This window comes from Tenrec ecaudatus, chromosome 1 (assembly GCF_050624435.1).
Source record: "Tenrec ecaudatus isolate mTenEca1 chromosome 1, mTenEca1.hap1, whole genome shotgun sequence".
NCBI lineage: Eukaryota > Metazoa > Chordata > Mammalia > Afrosoricida > Tenrecidae > Tenrec > Tenrec ecaudatus.
Genome location: NC_134530.1, coordinates 143,105,669 through 143,119,634, shown reverse-complemented (window position 1 = coordinate 143,119,634; position 13,966 = coordinate 143,105,669). Strand labels below are relative to the sequence as shown.

At 47.0% G+C, this 13,966-nt stretch overlaps 1 pseudogene; it reads right to left on the bottom strand.

Annotated features, from left to right (window-relative positions):
• Positions 1–12,798: 12,798 nt before the first annotated feature.
• Positions 12,799–13,540, bottom strand: LOC142436962 (small ribosomal subunit protein eS6-like; annotated as a pseudogene).
• Between the last annotated feature and the right edge of the window lie 426 nt (positions 13,541–13,966).

Sequence of the window (13,966 nt, the reverse complement as noted above, 5' to 3'; positions counted from 1 at the left end):
GCTGAATAAGAACCACAACATCTACCCCTCCCCAGGCCTCTCTCTGGAAAGGAGTTAGAGCAAAGCAGTAACTATCATCTTTGACATCCAACTAGAGCTCAGTTTGAGTTCCTTATGTGAGTTGTCTACCTTTTTTGCCTCATTTGCTTCTACTCTAAAGCAGTTAATAAACTCTCTTCTAATAAGGGTTGTTGTCATGCTTCAGCAAAGAAAGTTTCGTTCAATAGTGTCTGGCACATAAAAACTGTTCAATAAAAGGTATCAAGGTGCTCTGGTGACATAGTGAGTTTTATGTTGGAACTCTAACCACAGGTGAGTGGTTGGAACTCAGCAGCTGCTCGGATGGGGAAAGATGAGGATTTGTGATTTGTTGTTCTTGTTAGTAGGCACCATTGAGTCAGTTCTGACTCACAGTAACGCTATGCACAGCAGAAGAGAACTGTCCAGGCCTGCGCCATTCTCAGGATGCAGCTACCATGTCAATACATCTCCTTGAGGATCTTTCTCTGTCAATGACCTTCTAACAAGCACGATGTCCTTTTCCAGGGCTGCCCGCTCCTAGTAACATGGACTTTTTCCATTTTGTTTATACAGAGGCACACTGTTGTAAACCCAAAGGAACGGCTGTATCTACTCTGTCCTGTAGGCTTGCTGTGATTTGGAGTTGACTAGAGGGCAGGGAGCACTGTTATTAGTAAGGAACCTGGTGGTGTATTACAATGTGGCAGTCTGCTCCCAGAAAGATCTACAGCCTTGAAAATCCTATGTTTCTACTCTGTCTTTCCAGGTTGATGTGAATCAAAATTGATTCAATGGCAATGGGTTGGCAGGGAAGCTGGTAGATCATGTGCCTGCTAACCAAAAGGTTGGCGGTTCAAACCCTGAAACCCGGTGGGGCAGTTCTACCCTGTCCTCCAGGGTGACTGTGAGTAGGAATTGATTGGAGGGCAGTGGGTTTGGTTATTGCCATTGTCAACCGCCACCTTTAATGCCAGGTTCTTATAGACAAAGGAGCCCCGGTGTGGTGTGTAATGGGTTGGCAATGGGCTCCTAAGTGCACGGTCATTATTTCAAAACCACAAGCCATTCTTTGGAAGAAAGACAGGCCTTTCTATTGCTATAAAACAGTGGTTCTCAACCTGTGGGCCAAGACCCATTTGGGGGTCAAATGACCCTTTCACAGAGGTCACCTGATTGATAACAGTAGCAAAATGACAGTGATGAAGTAGCAACGAAAATAATGCTCTGGTTGGGGGGTCACCACCACATGAGGAACTGTGTGAAAGGATCACAGCACGAGGAAGGGTGAGAACCACTGCTGTAAAGAGTTACATACAGGCTTGGAAACCTACAGGGACAGTTTTTCCCTGTCCTCTTGGGTTGAGTCGATGGCAGTGAGGTTGGTTTCTTTTTTTTAAGTTCTCTTATAACAACTACTGAAGTAGCTGCTTGTGTTATTTCAGTGGTAGGTATTGTAATGCCTTCTTCCTCATAAATTCTTTTTGACTTTGATATGAAAACGACAGAGGAGGTCCAGTATATCAAATTCACCATGTCCAAAATCAATGATCACCCTCCCTTCTTCCCTCTGCCAGTTTTCTCTTCTCCTAGCCTTCATAATAATTATTTCATCTTCCCAATTATTTTGTACATGGGACGTGTGTAATACCACTTAAGTTGGAATTACCTCTTCAAAGACATAAATCACATTATGCCACTCTTTCATTTGAAACCCTTTAGTGACGTCCCATTTGATTGAAAATAAAATTCAAATTCCAAAGCCCTGTTATCTCAGCCCTGTCCACCTCCACTGTCCTCCCTCGTTCCTGCTGCCTCACATTCTTCTGAGCACACAGGACATTCTTCTAAACCTAAGTGTCCTTAGGTCCTTAGCCTTGAGAGTTCTCTCTGATGAGGTTGAAAGCATGGAGCTCTTTTTGCCCCTCAGCTTTAGCCCATTAATTACAGTATTCAGCACATACTTCCTGGGTGCCTGCTACGGTTCAGAAACTGTTCTACGTGCTTAGAATACAGCGAGGAACAGACCCCAACTTCTGCTTAGTTGATCATTCGTTTTTTGTGCCAACATGGAACCTGTAAGAGGATGTGGGTGGAGTTTAGCTTATTGATCAGGTCTCAGCCTGGTGATCTCCTTTGGAGGTGCCACAGAGATATATGGCCCTCTGGAGGCCAGTTTCCACACACACCACCCTCACCTTCACTTTCCTGCTGACAAGACACACTGAGACCTGCATGAGCTCGGAGAAGTGTCCACTGCCATAGGATCCACAAGACTTTGTACCCACCAGCCAGTGATCTTCTTGCATTCTGCATCATTGCATATGACCACATGAATCGGAAGAGACATTTATGGACTAGTATCGGACTTATGGACTTGCTCTGTAGTAGCTGGGATGTTTGCTTCATATATAATTACTTTTTATATAAAGCTCTCTTGCACATACATGAGTGTCACTGAATTTGTTTCTCTAGTCAACCCAGCCTAACACAGCTTAATAAAAATAAGAGCAATCTGAGCTTCAGACCTGTATTACGCAGCGTTCAAATAGAGTGGTGTGAGGACTACATACCTGACTGACGGTCAAGATAATGAAAGTGATGAGAATCTAGCATTTAAACGGATCAAAGTCAGAAAAAAATCGCATTCAAACCGGTCACTGCCACCGAGTTGACACCGACCCACAGCCACCCAGCCTGTAACTACTTAGCAGAGTAGAAGCTGGCGTGCGCGCGCGCGTGTGTGTGTGTGTGTGTAGCAGCTGGTGGTTCAGAATTGCAGACCTTGTGGTTAGCAAGGTCTAACCACTGTGCAACCAGCGAGAAGTACAAAACCTCTCAGGGAAAAGTGAAGATAAATCTTCAGGGCGAGGACAACCGTACGGGGTTGAGAAACTGAAAGAAGGCCCGAGTGGCTGAGTGAAGTGAGAGAGACGACACGAGGGCGGCATCGAGACCATGCAGACCTTTCTGGAAGGCAGGGCGATGGGCCTAGGAGCACTGGCTACCAGGGAAGGTCAGCAGTTCGGAACCACCAGGAGAAAGATGAGGCTTTCTACGGCCGGCACGAGTGAGCATCTCAGAAATGCACAGGGCAGTTCTCCTCTGTCCCACGGCGTCGCTATGAGTTGGAATCCACTCGATGGCGGTGAGCTGAAAGTTTCGAGCACAAGAGCCACTCTGAGTTTCCTTTCGTGAGAAACAAGCACTCTGGGGGTGGGTTCCACGTTAGTTGGCTTAACTCAAGGTCAGCAACTCAAAACCACCGTGGGCCAAATCCACTCTTGGGACATTTTGTGCTGTATGTAGAAAAAGCATGTGCTGGAAATGGATAGATGTGCTGAAGTCTTGAGCTGGGTAACTGCACGGTTTCCATCTCTGTCTTTCGCTTGACCTCAGCCGGTGTGTGCATATGCCCCCCCCACACACACACACACAGATGCCCGCAGCCCCATGAGAGTCTTCTGGTTCTTGTGCAAAGCCACCTCATTTTACACTCAGAGGAAAAGATGTCCCCTCCTGGGAAGGCTGGAGTCCCTTAATCAGGGGAGGGAAAGCACTCTTCCACGATCCATTCAGTCCCTGCCATCAAGTCAATGCCAACTCACAGTGACCCCCGACAGACAGGGTGGGACTGCACCTCTTTCTCCGGAGAAGTCAGCCAGTCACTGGTGGTTTAGAACTGCTGGCCTTGCAGTTAGCAGCCCAGCATGTAACCATTACACCACCTGGGCTCCTTAATGATCCCTTGGCATCAATTAATAAGTATCTCAGCTTTTAATTAATTTTTTTCTACATGTGGCTAGGTTAATGGTCTTTAATCTCTCTCATTCCTCGTTTTTCTCACTCACTTGCACAGCCTCAGCTCTAGATGTTCCTTGTGCTTATCCACACTCTCTCTCTCTTTTAAAAAATCATTTTATTGGGGGCTCTTACAACTCTTGTTACAAACCATACATCAATTGTATCCGACACATTCGTACATATATTCCATCGTTCTTTTCTAGACATTTACTTTCCATTGAGCCCTTGGGATCAGCTCCTTTTTTCCCTCTCTCCTCCCCCATCTGCAACCCTCATGGCTCCTAGATAGATTGTAGATTGTTAATTATTTTCAAATCTCACGCCGACCGCTGTCTCCCTTCCCCTCTGGTTTCTGCTGTTCTTCCCCCTGGCTGGGGGTGTGTGGTATGTGCCATTCATGGAGATTGGTGTCCCCCTCCCTCCCCACCTCTCCCCGCCTTCCCCCTACCCTTTTGGTATCTCTATTCCTTTTCCTGGGTTCCATGTGTTGTGAGTTTTATCTCTTGCATACACCTATGTACATGCTCTCATCTAGTCTAGATTGGGAAGTGACACTGAGGTAGTGATAGCGGGGTGTGTGGGGGGGTAAGTGTGAGGAGGCCTCCAGGGAACGGAGATATATTTTGTGACTTATTGGTGCTCTACTGCACCCTGATTGACTCCCTCCCTCCCTCCCTGCGACCTCTCTGTGGGAGGATGTTCCATTGTCCAGAGATGGACTTTGGGTCTCCGCTCCAAACCCCCTCCATTCTCACCACTGCATTTTTGTTTGTTTGTTTACTGTTTGTTGTGAATCTTCTGATGCCCATTGCCCAGTCTCGATGATACCTCACGATCACACTGACTGGTGTGCTTCTTCCATGTGGGCTTGTTGCTTCACTGTTGGATGGCCACTTGTTTAATGTCAAGCCTTTAAGACCCCAGATACTATATCTTTTAATAGCTGGGCACCATTCTCTGTCTTTATCACATCTGCTTATGAACCCATTTTGTCTTCAGTGATCAATCATGTAGAGAGGGGTGGTGAGCATCACAGAATGCCAATTTGTTAGAACAAAGTGTTCTTGTATTGAGAGAAGGGATGAGCCAAGGCCCAAGGTCCATCTGCAGCTTCAGTGTATTGCCTTAGAAATATATGTACCTGGGCCAATACCACTGTTGTTGTGGATCAATGTATTAGCATACGTGCACACCTCTGTTAATCTCCCTGTCTATGCCTTTGCTTCCTAGAGGTTGTTTCTGTTTCCTTTTGCCTCCTCCTGCCCCACCATCGCTGCCCACCTTCTTCCACCTCTTAGTGCTTCCTCTCCACTAGCTTGGTGTTGCTCTAATACTCGCAGGATCTCCAACCTCTCCTGGATGCTGGATCCGCTTCCCTAGTTGTTCCCCTGTCTGTGATGCTGTCTGCTCACCACACCCTTCTCCCCACCTCCTTCTTTCCCCTCTACCTTCTGGGGCCATTGGCCCCATTGCCTTCTCCCCAGGCTTTCCTTCCATGGTCCAACCCATATAATTAGGCAAACCATCAATGTCCTAGTCCGAAAAATAAGAAAACATGGTTGAAGAAAGAAAAGGAAAGAGAAAAAGATGAGGGAAAAGAAAGAAAAACAAAACAAAAAACCCTACATAGGCTCAGGTCTGTTTGCTGGTCCCCGTGAGACCCTCCTGCTGGTCCTGAGGGAGATCTGGGGGCTGCCCCTCCTCGCCCGAAGTCCATTCTTGGGGCTCCTCAGGGGCTCAGTGGATGGGCTTTACTCCAATTGCTGGTCTGTTATGCTCCATTTCCACACTGTCTTCCGCCATGTGCCCCCATTATCGTCTCGTCTCCATATGGTGCAGTTAGGGGACAATGTGTCTTGAGCTGTTGGTCGTCCCACAGTGTCTCTGTGCCTCAGCAGCTCCATACAGGGACCACATCCTCTGGGCTTGGGGAGCCCCCATGGAGTCGAGGCCGACTGCCCCTTTCTCTTTTTGCTTCTTGGTTTGCTTCCATCTAGGTGTGGTAGGTGGGTTCCTTTCCCCACCAGAAGGTCTAGTGTCATTCTCTGCAGCACACAGTTCCTTATCTGCTCTTTACCATATCATAGATATGTTCATAATTCCTTTGCCAAGAGTCTTTTCTGTAGTCATTGAGGTAGAGAAAAAATGGAAGAACCCAAGGGTCATTCAAGATTGAGCTGAAAAGCTGTTGGAGATGTCCTAGCCCCGTCCCCTCAGGATGAATGAGTGTCCTGCGGATTGGCAAGAGGAAACGCCTTCCCTAAAGAGAACACGTCCAGAGAAAGAGTGTGTGGTAGTGCACGTGTGCTTGCCCTCTGAGGATGAATGAACAGGGGTTTGAATCCTGGCTGCTACCTTCCAGTTTCGCAACTTTGGACAAGTTGCTTAACGTCTCTGAGTCTTAGTTCATCCTAGTAACATGATGACGACAGGTCTGTCACGAATGTTTCTGTGGGGTCAAGTAAGATCATGCATCTGAAGTCGTTAGCCCAATATCTGGCACATGGAAGATATCTAATCAACGTTAGCATTACTGTGTCCTTAGGCTCTATCAGCCTTCCTTCTCCCTCGCTGCAATGTGAACAATCCTGAAAAACCAGTGATGGGGGTGGGGAAGTACAAACAAATGTACTGCTACAGCACCAACCCTGCTGAAATGTGTCCCTGGGTAAATGTTGCCCCTTTGATTCCAGGCGGTGTGGTGGTTCCCCTTATAGCCCTGCCGATTATGTGACTGGAAATTGAGCAAGGGCATGACAGTGGGGTTGGGGTGTGAGCTCCATTCCAGAATTGAAGGGTAGTTGAGAGTCAGAGTCACGGTACCATACTTTTCATGGGCGCTTTCTTTAGAAACATACAGATAGTCCCCACTCAACATCATAGAAATCTTTATTAAACAAAAGGATCAAAATATGAAGTGATTGTTTCTTGACGTATCCTCCAACAAAGTCTGCACAGTATGCTTCCATCTCTCCGACTCATCCCAGAAGAATTCTGCACTCTCCATCGACTCCACATCAAAATGGCGGTTTGGGCAAAGTGTATTCCTTTTCAATAGTCTTTGAGTTTGGGGAACAAAATTAGTCTGAAGGGTCAAGTCCCAGCCTGTAGGATGGATGGGGTAAGGTTTCCCAGTGAAAGTCTTGTAGGAAAGACTGCTACCCTTGAAGAATGTGCAGGCGTATTGTCAGGATTGAGAGGGGAGGGGGGATTTCTTGGTGCAATTTCCTGGCCTCCTTCTCACTAATGCAGTTTTCCATTTTCTTAAAACGTCTGCATAATAAGCCCCCAGTGATGGCCCTGTGTCCTTTGAGAAAAATTATCAAGGTTTCCCCTTGGGAATCTCTAAAGACAGTCACCATAACCTCCTAAGTCTTGAATCTCTCCCTTGAATCCAACTGGCCCCGCAGATTTTCTCAGAAACCACTGTGTCCATTGGCCCTCTTATTTTGAAGACACCCTACGGAGACGAAAACAAATGCTGAGAGAATTTGTCTGCAGTCATCCACAAATTTCAGAGATGTTCAATCACGTTTCAGTTGGAATATGCAAACTGAGACCCTAGTAGCAAGTGTGTGAATTGTGTGAAGGATTATAGAGTAAATCCATTTTCCTTTCAACAATCCCAACCCATTTTGTTTCAGGTCATTGCATTCCCCATAATGTAACATTACTTATCCCACTTCCTTCCTATAATTCCCCAATTCCATTCTCCTTTCCTGATCCTTCTGAACTCAAGGTTGTACTTTGGCTCTCATGGACTTCTTTTAATTTTCTTCAGCTTCAACCTGAATTTGCATATGGGCAATTGGTGGTTTATTCTGCAGTCAGCCCCTGGTCTGGTTTCAGCTGCTGACATTGAGCTTTTCCATCCTCTCGTCTCACTGATGTAATCAGTTTCATTTCTGTGCATTCCATCTGGAGAAGTTCATGTGTATAGTCTTCATTTGTGCTGTTGAAATTTCAATTTATGGAAGAAGTATTTGGTCTTGCAAAATTCTATCATTCAATCTCCAGCTTCATTTCTTTTATCAAAACCATATTACCCAATTACTGGTCCTTCTTCTAGAATCCCTGGTGTTATAGTGATTATGTGTGGGGCTGCTAGCTGCAAGGTCAGCAGTTCAAAACTACCAGGCACTCCCAGGGAGAACGATGGGGTTTTCTGTTCCCATAAAGAGTCACAGTCTTGGAAATTCACAGGAGTTGTTTATCCTTTCTTATGATCAGCATTGACTTGATGGCAGTGAGTTAGGTTTGCTGGGTCCTTCCTGTTTGTTTCTAACTTTTGCATTCCAGGTGCCAATAATTATCAATGCACGCTGATTGCATTTTGATTATTTTCAGACTAAAGACGTTGGTAGAATTCTTCAATTTCTCCATCACTAACTTTAGTAGCTGATGCATAAATTTGAATAATGTATTGATTGATTTCCTTGTATGCAGATAGATATCCTGTCACACACAGCACTGTATTTCAAAATATATCTGGAAATGTCCTTTCTGATGACAAATGTGCCACCATTCCTCTTGAATCTGTCATTCCCGCCATAGTAAACCATATATGTTTTTGTGTTCAAAATGGCTGATATCAGTCTATTTCAGTTCACCAACACTTAGAATATCAATCTTTATGGGTTCTATTTAATTTTTGACAATTTCCAATTTGCTTAGAGTCTTACTTTGTACCTTTCAAATTCCAGTTATTAATGGACTGTCAAAAGAATCAATGTCTTGAAAGAAACACAGCCAGAATCTTCCTTAGAGACAAAGATGGCAAGACTTAGTCTCATACTTTGGTCATGTCCAGAGACCAGTTCCTGGAGAAGGACATCATGCTTGGTAAAGTAGAAGGGCAGTGAAAAAGAGTTGACACGGTGGCTGCAACAATGGGCTCAAACATAAGAACATTTATAAAGATGGCACAGGACTGGCGGTGTTTTGTTCTGCTGTACAGAACAAGGGCTTGCTAGGAATGAGAACCTATTTGATAGCACCTAACAACCACCCTTCTGAAATTTGTTCTTGGATGAATGTTGCCCTTTTGATCTCGAGTGACATCATTGTTCTCCTTATAGACTTGTCTATTGTTTGGCTGTAAAATGAGCAAGGAGGTGGTGTGGTGGTGGTGGTGTGGTGGTGGTGATGTGGTGGTGGTGGTGTGAGTTCAATTCCAGAACTGACAGGGGGCTAAGGGTCATAGTAACAGTCCAATATTTGTTTCCTTACCCTTTTATTGGGAAACATACAGATAGTTCCTACCCATATGCCACCCATGGCCATCAAGTCAATTCCAACTCTTCTCTTAGCAAGAGTTTCCAAGGCTTTGCAAATATTTATGGAAGCTGACAGTCTCATCTCTCGCTCTGGAGCGGCTGTTGGGTTTGATCCCCCAACCTTCAGTGTTCCAATACTTACCCAGCATTGCTCCTATACCGAGAGCGATGACCTGTCAATAAATGTGAAAATTAGATTACCTCTATTTTACCTCTACTTTTGTTCTACTGCATGTGAAAGAGGGGGAAAAAACCCACTTAGAACAGTGCCTGGCACTTAGTGTTTAAAAAATAATCATAACTCTTTTCTAAAGTATCCTCACTATTTCCAAATTTTCGTTTATTCATCCATCTGTACAGTTTTATAGAAGATAAGGATTTAAAATACAAATCTGCTTTAAATTGTTCTGTTGTGGAAAAATCTGACTGCCAACATTGTGCTGGCCTTTTTTCTTGTCCAAAGCACACAGTCCTTTCCAGGGCAGCCTTGTAGCTTCCCTCCACCCGAGGAGCCCTGTGGTACAGAGGTGAAGTACTTGGCAGCCAACTGAAAGAGAGGTAGTTTGAATTACTGGCGGCTCCAGGTTCACAGCCTTTGACCTCTTATGCAGCAGGCCTGCTCCGAGTCAGAGCCAACTCTTTGCCCACGGGTTTTATTAGCTGCTGTGTTAAAACACCGGAAGTGACCTCCACACAAAAGGTAAACAATATTCAGCATCTACCCTTTTATGATGGGCTTGCATAGGCTTCATAAACAATACTTAATGAAGACTCACAACACCCAGGCGAGGGTGTCTTCCTGCACCCTGGCCAGCAATGCAGTCTTCTCAGACAGGGGAGCTCAGTACAATGAGGACCGGAAATAATTACCTGCTCAAAAGATTACGGCACCGTGCATGTAAATGATGCTTTCTTAGCTAGGGTGCCCAGGCACACTACAAACGCTAATTAGAGCCTCTCAGGGAGGAGCCTGAGAGGAGAGGAGAAATGGAGCCCACACGACCCGGCAGGCCACCAGCGGTGAGGGCTTGGTGCCTCGATGGGCAGCTAGGAAAACACACTCTTCTTAAGGGTCTGCGTGCTAATCTCTCATCGGTCCTCCCAACATCCCCGCCAGGCCAAGACTGTCATCCCCTCTTCCAGAAGAAACAGACTCACAGGGACAGAGCTAGATCAATCCAATGTCATTAGACCAGGCACCATGAAGCAGAAAGAGAAATAGAAGCAGTCAGACTCCCCTGAAGTATGGCTTTGTTGTTTACAGAATCGGTCACTGTTATGGGTTGAATTGTGTGCTCCCTAAAGCCTGTGCCCTTGACCTGTGGTTCTGGTACAATTTGGGAATGGGGTTTCTTTCCTCATGAGGTTGTATTCGTGTAACATGTGCCGTGAGCCAGTCTTCTTTGAGATAGAAAAGAGCCGACTAAGAAGTAGCAAGAAGATCGGGGGTGGAGGGTGAGAGACGGCACTCTCCGTGAAGGTGACAGGGAGCCGAGGAACAAAGAAGGGTCACCTTCCAGAGATGACAGAGAAAGAGCCTCCTCGAGCTGGCACCCTGCATTCGGACTTCCAGCGGGTTGCAAACTGTGAGAAAACACAGGTGTTAAAACCACCCCCTTCGGGCGTGTCTGTTTCAGCAGCGCTAGAGAGCTAAGGCCTCGGCTCACCGCCACCCCGCCGATGTCGATGGGACACGGTAGAACTGCCCTGGTGGGTTTCGGAGACTAACTTTTAGGGGAGTGGACAGCCATGTCTTTCACCCAAGGGGTGACTGGTGGTTTCACACTGCTGACCTTGCAGGTAGCAGGCCAACACGTTACCACTACGCCATCGCGACTCTTAGAGCTAAGGCCGTCATCTCTTATCAACTGGGGCAATTCTTAGTGGCCTAGCATCTATGGGAAGGCTTCAGGATGCACACGGAAAAAATCTGCTAACTTTCAGTTCCAATTTCCCAGAAGTGTTTTGAAATCCCTTCGTGTGTCCCATCGTTTTATCCCCAAGCAGTCTCTTTTGTGGCCCAGACAAGGACTCTTGTGCTCCTACCTAATCTTTTTGTTGAGACATCCCTCAAAGGTTAGACATTTTGAATTATTGATAGGTAAATCTCAAAATAATCATGCCTGGTGACAGAAGTTGGGAGAGGGAGTCACATGTACCATAATATTCCATTTATATACGATTTAGAGGATGAAAACGCGATCTGTAGTGACAGAAAGCAGATCAGGGGTTACCCGGGAGAGGGTGAAGGGTAGGGCCAAACGATTAGCAGAGGCCATGCGACGACTTTCAGGGTGCCGGTTCGCCGATGGTGATGACGGGCTCACAAGTGCACACAGCTGAGCACCTGGCTCCTGCAGACGAGTGCTCTTCCCGGTCTGCCAATGACAGCGCAGGAAGGTTGCTGGGAAATGAGAGGAGGCCATGAGAAGAAAGCTTCAAACCCCCCAAGGCACACAGAGGAGCGCACGGCTAGTGAGAAACGTGAACCACACTGGAGTAACCTTATCTATCTCGCTCTCCAGAATATTCTCAACGACGCCATTCAGATGTTATCCCTTCAGGGTGACAGTTGGGGGTACTTTGCAGCTCTCCCAGTGCTGACATGGCATCTGAGGCCTGTGGTGATCTGCGGTGGCCTTCCTCGCTAACCTGTCCACCGGCCACACCTTGAACTTCATGCGTCAACAATATCAAGTTATGAATGGCCTCCCATGCTTGCCAGCTGCTGGATGTCTCCATGTCTGTGGGTGAGCTGCTGTCCTCTCTGCCGGGAATGCCCTTCCTCCCTGACCTTCTTGCACAGAGGGTCATGTTACCTCTTCCTTCACCGCCTCTACTGGTGCCTTCCCCTGTCCCAGCCTCCTCGGATCAGCTGCCTGAGCTGCACAGTGAGGTGAGTCGTCTCGAGCCACGTGAGCACAGGGCTGTGTCCTATGACATCTGTGTTCCCATCTCTGGCACGTAGTAGGGACTCAGCACACCGTCACCTCCTAGAGTTCGAAATGTTCCCAGTGTGTCATGGAGGTGAATGCCAGAGGTCAAAGGAGTGTCCCACGTGGCGAAGGGAAATAGCTTTAATGGGCTCTTCTGTCCATTTCTCTAGACCTCCTACCAAATGATTGGGTGGGAACATGCGCATCGGGCGGGTGAAGCACTGAGAGAGGCTATCAGTCAGTTTTGCCATTCCTGTGTGTCTGAGAGTCCTTTCAAAGCAGGGACCATCCAGCGAGCAGAGCCACTGGTGTGCCTGGTGAGGCAGAGGACTCAGGCTGACGAGACCAGAGACCACGAGACTACTGTGAGGCAGGGCTCCAGGGACGTCGTGACTGAGAGCTGGCTGCTGGACCATAGGCTGTATCCCTAATGTTTTCTTTTTTTTTTTCTTTTCTAATGTTTTCTTTCCTTTCCTTCTTTCTTTCTCTTTTTTAATAGATTTATTTATTTATTCGAGGCTCTAGTTTATTTTTTAATTTTTAAATCATTTCATTGGGGGCTCATACAATTCGTAGCACAATCCACCCATCCATCCGTTGTGTCAAGAACATTATGTACATTTGTTGCCATCATCATTCTCAAAACATTTGCCTTCTACTTGAGCCCTTAATATCTGCTGCTCATTTTGCCCCTCCCTCCCCACTTCCCCCCACCCCGTGAACCCTTCATCATTCGTATATTATTATTATTCTGTGGCTCTAGTTTATTTCTGACTGGACTCAGACTTAGGGGTGGAAGCCCTCCGTGAGGACAGCCTCGTCTCTTGGCTATCTAATGCTGGCGTTTCTCTTTGGCCTCCTTCATTCTCTTGGCCAAAGGCTTGGCCTATTTGATGGTCTCCTTCCGGTTTTTCTTGGTGCGCTGCTTCTTCAGGCCAATGCGCCCGCGCCTGTGCTGCGGGACGCACAGAGTCACAAGACGCTGGATCTTGGGCACTTTGGTCCTGGGTGTCTTCCCTTCTTTGTTGAGGGGCTTCCTCACAACACACTGATGACCGTCATCTTCTTTAGAGCGATTGAAGAGTTTGTGGGTTCTGCTGGCGATTTTGGGCTGCAGGCGACAAGGCACAGTTGTATTAGTGAGCTCTGGGATATCTTTCTCCCCCTTTTTTATAATAGCCAAGTTGAGAAAGCTCAGATTGGCCTCCACAATGCAGCCCCGGAGAGATCTGCTCTTCCTCTCCCCAGTTCATGTTGGTCTGTAGCAGGAGCACCCCTTACTCAGCAGCAGGAGGACTTGGCCGTGGGTCAAGAGGCCTTGCTTCATGGGAAAACCTTGCTTGTCATTCCCACCACTGATAAGGACAACATAGCTCTTCCACTCATCACCCAGCAGCTCAGCGGCCACTTCTGGGGCCATTCGCTTCTCATAAAAGATGTGAAGTTTGCATTCATCGTCCATGTCAACGAGTTTCTGGCAGCAGGGAAGGAGATGTTTAGTTTCATGGTGAAGCAGCTGATCGCCTTCACGATGCCACGGAACAGAGACGCTAATGTTTTCTGATCCTGGTTTGTGGTAACCTGTTAACTTGTCTGTGAGTTCCGTGTAGCGACTGTGATGGATTATGGAGCCCAGCAGAGAATCGGGGTGCTGTGAGAGCGAAGGTTGGTGTCTGAATAGGGTAAAGAGGGGTGGAAGTTGAAGGCGTATCTGACCACCCCCATTGTAGCAATGGGTTTGGGGCTGGGGTGGAATTGGACTCTCCTCCCAGCTGAATCTGGAGGAGGTCGGGTGGGGCTTCCACGTCATTCTCTCATCTACTGAAAGAGGAGTCTGGATGCTGCTTTTTATTGAGTGCCCTGGAATCAGTGCTGACTCCTAGCTTGCTAGCTTAACCATTGTACCACCGGACTCCTGTTACATGGTGGGGG